We start from the raw sequence: 9,160 nt of genomic DNA, 5'->3' as shown, positions 1-9,160 counted from the left end.
AGAAGAGTTGCAGGAGATTCCAAAGTCATCTAGAGGCCATAGTTGAAACCAATGGCGATTTTATTGAATAAATTTACTCTTTAGTATTTCAAGATATTTTTATGTAATATTGGTAAATATATCTGTTAAAATGAGATATCAGTATTATTTTCATTTTTGCTTAATTTAGATGACAGTTTATTCACTGTTCCCTGTGTGTATATATATATATATATATGTTTCAAAGGGAATTGCTATATTTATTATACTATAGCAGTGTTTTTCTTTTTTCTGTATTTATTCACTTTTTTCAGTTCACACACACACACACACACATACATGATAAGTAAAAAGTTTTGCATGCAATGCAATGCATCAAATAACATTAACAGCTTTCAATCATTAATTTGATGTTAAAGGCAGCAAACTGTTAGAATCACTTGCACACCAGACAAAAATGTTTAGTGGCATCTCTTTCAGCTTCAAGTTCTGCCTTGATCAATCAAATAAAAGAATATAAATTATAACGAAGAATTTTTCAACTGAAGAATACTTTGCCTCTTGGAAACTTAGAATTTTATCCAGGTGGAAAATTTTCCCCAGATTAGGATTTGCAATTTTGTATTGATGATTTTATTATTTATAAGGTTTTTAAAGCAGGAAGTTGGCAGAATCATTAGCATGCTGGACAAAATGTTTAGCAGCATTTTGTGTGTCTTTACATTCTGAGTTCAAATTCCACCAAGGTCAACTTTGCTTTTCATCCTTTCATGGTCAATAAAAATAAGTACCTGTTGAACACTGGGGTCAATGTTATTAACTACTCCCTCTCCTCAAAAACTACTGGCCCTGTGCGAAAATTTGATATCAGTATTGATAAGATTATTAAGGCAGTGATTTGAGAGAATCATTACTGTGCTAAACAAAGTGCTTAGTGGCATTTCTTCCTGTTCTTTATATTTTAAGTTCAAATTCCACCAAGGCCAGCTTTAACTTTCATACTTTCAAGGTTGATAAAACAAGGACCAGTTGAGCACTGGAGTTGATGTAATTGATTTTCCCCTCCCCAAAATTTCAGACATTTACCAATAGTAGAAAGAATTATTTATAAAGTTAGCAAAAATTTTAGGCATTTCTTTTTAATTATGATTTATTAAGCATAATTTTTAAAAGAGATTGTGAGTGTTCATAGATAACCTGAGAGCCAACAGAAAGTCAAGCTGAAATGTCTATCCATTTGTTTTTCAAGATTCTTGATGTGAAATTGTGTACTGAAACAGATATTGTTATACATGAGATGGTCATATTTTGCCAATTAAACATGCAGAACAAGAGGAGACGTGGAATAAAGAGTCGTTGAAGAGGTCACAGGATGTGTGATGAAAGAGCTTTGACAAATTAAACTAAAATAATAATAATAAAAGCTGAAATGAAGACCAAATATATAGTGCGCAAGTTTCATTAGCAAAATATGACCATCCCTAAGTATAACAATGTCAAGATGAAAATTATTGTAGAATTTAATTCGTGTAAATGCATACATGTCTGAGAATTTTAAAACTCAACTTTTACTATAGAGTGAGTCAGAGTTTTGTTGTTTTGTTTGTTTGTTTGTTTGTTTTTTGTTGTGTTTTTGTTTTTGTTTTTTTTCTTTTTACTCAATCTTTGATTAGAATGATGACTCCATAGACTATAACCATATTTAGATGATAACTAATGCCTGTCAGGTATCTGTTCAGAAATACACCTATTGGTATCTTGTCTCACATGCAAATACTTTTTCATACAAGATGAAATACCAATGCCACTGAGTGTTTACCTCCAGGTTAGATTAATATCTTTTAGCTTTAACTTTTTATTTGTTTCAGCCATTAGACTGTGGCCATGCTGGGGCAGTGCTATAAAGGGCTTACTCAAATACATCAACCCCAGTTGGGGTACTTATTCTATCAGTCTCTTTTTACTAAACTGCTAAGTTACATAGACATAAACAAACCAATACCAGTTGTCAAATGGTGGGAGCAGGAACAAAGACAAATACACACACAGATTGTATAGTTTGGTCTTTTTCTTTCTTTCTTTCTCTCTTTCTTTTCTCTTTCTTTCTCTCTTTTCTCTTTCTTTCTTCTTGTCCTTCTTTCTTCCATCAGCTCATTCTTTTTTCTTTTTTACTCCCACTAATGAAGTCTCCAAAAATTAACCACACACACATACTTACACACACAAACACACACACACACACACACTTCTCCATATTTCTCTTCAGGACAAGTCAGTCCAGTTAACCTTGGATAGCAGATAAAAAAATCTGAATATGCAGGGTGCGATTTGAAAAACTTTTTCTTTGAGTCCCAGGATATTAATTTTTTTAATCCAATTCTTTAAAACTTGATTGATTAATTGATTAGTCTACATACAAAAGCACATATACAAATATATAAAAGGTGATGATAGTAAACAAAAAACAAATATGAAACATGAACAGGTGTTCATAAAGACTGAGGCCTTTAGAGCTAGAGGCTTCAAAAGGCAATGTTCTAAGTTTAGTCCAACTGTTCTCAAAGAAAATAAGAAATAACTTAGAATACACAATGAAATAACTTAAAATACTATATAATTTAAGACTCTGTTTTCTGTTAAGAAAATTTTACATAGAATTATAAAATGCACTGAATAGAAATATGGAGAAATATTCATCATATCAACAGATTGCATAGATAAATACCTCCTACAAATTAGAAGTGAACAGCAAACTTAGCAGAGAGAATAGCCTTCTTTGAACTTATAATGGATACATTATTTCCAGGGATGTACCCTCTGGTTATACAAGGTTCACAGTACCTACCCAAACTAAAACTATACATATTGATTTCAAATTTTGGCACAAAGCCTGCAATTTTGGAGAGTGGGTAAGTCAATTACATGACCCCAGTGCTCAATTGGTACTTACTATATTAATCTCAAAAGGATGGAAGACAAAGTTGACCTTGGTGGAATTTGAACTCAGAATGTAAAGACAGACAAAATGCCACTAAGCATTTTACCCAGTGTACTAAAAGTTTTGCCAGCTCACCGCCTTACTAAAACTATATCAATTATTAAATATTGGTTTCAAATTTTGGTGCAAGACCAGCAGTTTTGGGAGCGGGTTTAAGTTGATTACATCAACCCAATGTTCAACTGGCACCTATTTTATCAATCCCAAAAGGATGAAAGGCAAAGTTGACCTCAGTGGAATTTGAACTCAGAATATAATGATGGACAAAATGCCAGTAAGCCTTTTGCTTATGATTCTGCCAGGTTGTCACCTTACTAAAATTAAACATATTAATCATTAAATATCAACAGAAATAGCATGGGGTGTGCTTTATAGGAGAGAAAATCGCTTCAAGATTAAACTAAGTTGAGGAATTTATGCACATTTAATTTTTTTCTTTTTCTTTCTACATAATATGAAGTTCTTAAAGTTCCTAGTCTTTGGTAGCCATGTATAGCACTATTTCATCTTCCTTTGGAATCATCAGCACAGCATAATTCAAGACAAATAAACTGAGCTAAATTTAAGATTCTACAAAGTTTCTTATAAAGAGAAAATAGTTTTTAGCATAAAGTATGGTCTGGGATATTTTGTGCTGGAGGTCTATGACTCATTCACCAAATAGAACATTCCAGACCTCCAGTATTAAAGGACCCATGCTGAACTTCTCCAGTCAGCTATGTCTGACAAGTATTAAATTAAACTTCCATTGGAAGAAGAATTTTTTAGCATGAAACCAACTGGCTGTTATGGGACTAAATTTATAAAACTGTATAAACTATATACAAATATTTTTATGTAATCAAGTAGTACATCCTTGGTTATGGCATATAATTAGTCAGAAAGTCACCATTGGCTTTGTGTCTACTGTTCCACTTTGGGCAATATAGATGACTCATAAGACCTGCTGGCCAGAAGTACATAGCCTATTTACTGATGGAAGTAAATATACAGTTTTGGTCAGTTTGATAGTTAAAAAGAAAAAAAATCTTTCTAAGCGAGAAAGAATTGCCTCCCTTTATATGATTCCAGCTGTGGCTGAAGTCAGCTGTGTCTGCATGTTATTTTCATTCTTTAGTCTGCAAATGGGGAAGACCACATTTCCAGCAATGAAAGGATGCACACATGGAAATATGTTGGAGCAACAGAGAACCCACTTGAGGTCAGGTAAAATAACTACAGATCTCCTTTTACAATCCTGGGGAACACAATATTATATCATTAACCAACTATATATGCTACTGGAACAACTGGGTACTTCAATGGAAACAGACAATGCAAACTTTGCTTAGCCAAAAGAACAATTATCCTTTAAACATTTGCATCTTACAGGTGCCTTCTTGTGTTCAAAAAGTGAAGTTTTTGCCATTGCGAAAAATCGTTTCAGAAACATGGTCTTCTCAATCTGTAGACTAGAAAACAGAAATAATCTAAAGTAGGCACAACTAATTTAATTTAGCTACAGTTGGAATCATACAAGGGGAAGCAACTCTTCTTTCTCTCTCAGTAGCGGTTTTTATCGTTTGTTTTTTCCTTACTGAACTGACAAAGATTGTATATTTACCTCCATCAGTAAAGAGACTAAGTGCTTCCAGTCAATAGGTTTGATGAGTCATCTATATTGCCAAGTGCAATAGTAGACACAAAACCATTGTTTCTGCCATAACCAAAGATGTACTATTGTACCGTTTTATTATATAAATCGTTGCAATGGCAAAACCATTGTACTACACTATATCAGTTTTTGATATCTTGACATCTGAAGATACGATAGTTTGACCAAAAGTACTGACTATTGCAAGCAAAAATAAATATTGAAAAAAACGCATTTGGTCAAATTTGGACATACGAATAACTTCTCAAAATTAGTGGGGGGGTTTTCTGACTTATGGACAACAGACCCATACACACACATACATACATATGTACATACATAGACAGAGAAAGAGATATACACACACACATAGTTTGTTTGAATCATTGGATTACAGTCATACTGGGGCACAGTACTTATTTTTTTAAACCTGGTATTTATTCTGTTAGTCTCTATTTACTGAACACTGATTTATGGGGACATAAACAAACCAATACCAGTTGTCAAATTGTCAAACGGTGGTGGGAGACAAACACAAGCACAAAGATATATACATATAGATACCTACACACACACACACACACACATACACACACACACACACACACACTATGGGTTTCTTTCAGTTTCCGTCTACCACATCTACTCACAATGATAGTAGAAGACACTTGCCCAATGTACGAAACAGTGAGATTGAAACCAGAACCATGTGCATGAGATTATTTTATTTATTTATTATTAGAAACAGTGCGTCCAGAATACAGTCAATCAGAACACAGAGCTTTATTGCCACCAGAATATGTAAAGTGTTGTAGCAGCTACCTATTGCCTGGTTTACACCCTCTCCTGGATGTATGTACATTCATGAGAGTTCACTTTGTTGAAACTACTTGAGCTAGGTGTCCAGTTTTAGGAAAACAATATGTCTTGTTGCACTGTTGCCCACTGATATGTGTCCCTTGATAGTGCAGTCCTGACAGTGGAGAGCAGAGTCACTCCCACTACCATGTCCTATAGATGCAGAAAATCATGCATAATGTCTTGGGAAGTTGACTGCCTTATTCACTGGCACATTACCTCAAATCCTGTTCTCTATTAAATTATTACTGATGCAACAATTCAGCAAGCACTGAATTTTAAGATGCCCATCCATAGCCACTGACATCCACCTACGGTCCAGCAAGAGTAGATTCAAAAATTGATTCTAATTGATTAGTCATGTTTTTAACATTTTGTGCTCCAATAAGCACAGTCAATCACAAATAAGACAAAATCTAGTATAAAATATTAAAAACAATCTGCTGGTCAGTTTCCACCACACACTCAACTCCATGCTTATAACCTTGGTTTTTGGTCTAGTCTTTATTCTAGTTCCCATCATCTACCTTGTTCCACTCTCAAACCAACGAAGGTCATTTAACGTAAGAAAAACAGCAGATAATTTGTGTTCAAATCACACGTTAATATCTTAGTGTAAAATAACACAGTGAATAGTGTAGTCCTGGATGCTCTGTGATTTTGTTATTCTTGAGTTCACCTATTTATAATTACCACTGTTCCCAGCTCTTCATTATGAAACTGTTGTTGTTGTTGTTGTTGTTTAAATATTGATCATAACATTTTAATACTAGTTAATCTTTTGCCTATTACTTTGGCTTTGGGACTTGTCAAAAGAAATTTAGTTAAAAAAAAAAACAAGAAATTACTTCCCTTTAACTCAAAACTACTCAGAATAGACTCACTGGAATAAATAACCATTTATTTGTAATTTAAAAGTCGGTTTCCTACCTTGCTTTTCATTCTTTAAGACTCATAGCTGTCAAGTAGTTAACTTAATTCTGTTGTAAACAACTGATTTCTTAAAACATTAAAACAAGAGTTATTTCACTCAGATCCCATTCTCTAACAATTGTAGTTTCAATTACATCTTCAATATATTCTGTAATTTAGTGAACACAAAATAGTGATAATGAACTCTTTTTTTAATTATGTTTGCATTTTCATGTGACATTTTCATATCACAAACAAAAATGAAAAAAAAAGATAAAATAAATATAGGTAGGTAGGTATTCATGCTAGATGGAAGGCAGACATTAAATAACGAGGATGATGACGATATACGATGGACTTCTTTCAGTTTCCATCTACCAAGGCTTTGGTCAGCCCAAGGCTATAGTAAAAGACACTTGCCGACTGTGCCACAGAGTGGGATTAACCCAAAACCATGTGGTTGGAAAGCAAGCTTCTTACCACACACCCACATCTGCACCTAATATTGAGTTTTGTATCATAGTTTCTAATGAAGCGTTCATATAAGACCAATACTTACATAAAGTCTGATTCACTAAAATGTTATTCAAGTATGATAAACTCTAAAACAATCCCCCAAATATAGACAAAGCTTACATTCTGTACATCAATTTGTTACATATGAACTTCTCTTGATATCTATACTATTGTTTGTATATACAAAATATCTGTGATGTCCCTTGTTTTCAATTCCTATTGGCAGTATATCATCAGGATAATAGCTTTTGTATAAAATTTACAGCACTAAACCTACTACACCTAACATTAATCGAAGGGGCCATATTTTTCAACAAGTTATTTGAATGACCTCTATTAAATTGTTTTTTCTTTTGAAATTTTAATTTTAAAAAAACTACCTCCTACCCCTGCCTTCAATAAATATGAAAGTCATAAGCATTCAGCATTGTTAAATCTAACATGTGAAATGAGAGAATTGTATACTATTTGACTGATTTTCTCAAACATTCCACTATTGTTAGCTGCAGCTTAGCTTTGTTTATTAGAAGTATGTTTTACAAGGAGTCAGTGGCATAATCAGGTTATTTATATATTTTTTATTTATTTATTAATATTTCACTTATCTGGAGATTCATTTCATCGTTATTTATCATGGGTATTTTATAAAATAAGAACATTATTATATTATGTTTTCCATGGCCAACAAATTACAACATTGTTTGCTTTTTCTTTCATCATTTGATTTCAGCTTAGAAAATTCTAGAACATTTTTTTTTCTCCACTTGTTCTAACAAGGCAAATATTTCATTTGTATAACTACAAAGACAGATTAAGACTAGAGTCACAACAGTCAGTATAAAGAAAGTGGCCTTACCCTTTGTACTTCTGTACTTTTATTATTATTATTATTATTATTATGGGTCCATAATTTTCAAAAGTACCAGTTTTGAAAATATCAAAGTCAAGGCCTGTTTAGCAATCAAAAGTAACTTGTGGTTTTTTATCCCAAACCAATGTCTTCAATAATGTGCAAATTTTTTGAATAATATTCATTCTTTTATTAAAGTCAGAGACTCATAATTGACATCCTTTGAAATGGATAAGAACAAGTAAAAAAATTTTTTTCAATGTTAAGGGTTTCACATATTTTTCAAAATCTTTTTTCAGCAATAGGGTCAGTGTTTATACCTATGTAGGAGCACTCTGTTGGTAACGACGATGATGGTCCCAGCTGATATGATCAACGGAACAGCTTGCTTGTGAAATTAACATGCAAGTGGCTGAGCACTCCACAGACACATGTACCCTTAACGTAGTTCTCAGGGAGATTCAGTGTGACACAGAGTGTGACAAGGCTGGCCCTTTGAAATAGAGGTACTACTCATTTTTGCCAGCTGAGTGGATTAAAGCAACATGAAATAAAGTGTCTTGCTCAAGGACACAACGTGTCACCAGGAATTAAACTCTCGACCTTACAATCATGAGCTGAATGCCCTAACCATTAAGCCACACACCTTCACATACCTATGTAACCCAAGGTATCTGTTTCTAGTGATGCAGAATCTCTCAACCAATATTTTTATTGATGTTTTCATTACATGTAGCATATGAAGTGTATATTTCAGCAATCAATATCACTGTCCTTTGATGACTTTTCCATTGGCTTTGATACATCCCATAATCAGAATCACAAAACAACAAATGACTATTGATACTCTCTGTGATCTTCTCTATGAATGCATTGTTGAAATGTGCTAGAAAATATTCTACTGCAAGAGACCTTTCCTAAATAGGAAATGAATTTAAGATTCAAGATTTCTCTTGCAAAAACAAATAAACATATTAACAAATTGATATGCATTTGTTCTCAAAACTGTACAACTATTAACTACACATAGTTAAAAGCAGGCTAAGAAACCAAATCAAATAAGCCTAATCAACTTAAATTACACCTGTAATGCAAAGAAAAGTCATTACCAAAACCTTTGGAAATATGCTGTGCGTGAGAAGACCCGGCAAGCCAAGTGAGACCAAAATCCAAGTCCTCTGCCAGGGATGTAGTCAGTCCACTTATGCGTACCTTTCCTCCATTGGACACTAAACTCCGCTTGCAAAGACCTGTTGAGGCAAGTAAAATCGAAATCGAACTAAATTCAACGACTGACCCCCATGCCAACGTCTCCTCCATTGGACACTAAACTCTGCTTGCAAAGACCTGTTGGGGCAAGCGAAAGCAAAATTGTGATGGCACCACCGTTCGAGCATGATCGTTACCAGCGTCG

The sequence above is a fragment of the Octopus bimaculoides genome, chromosome 3 (assembly GCF_001194135.2).
Source record: "Octopus bimaculoides isolate UCB-OBI-ISO-001 chromosome 3, ASM119413v2, whole genome shotgun sequence".
In the NCBI taxonomy this organism is placed as follows: Eukaryota; Metazoa; Mollusca; class Cephalopoda; order Octopoda; family Octopodidae; genus Octopus; species Octopus bimaculoides.
The sequence above is the reverse complement of the archived record's forward strand: the minus strand, read 5'-3'. Positions refer to the sequence as shown.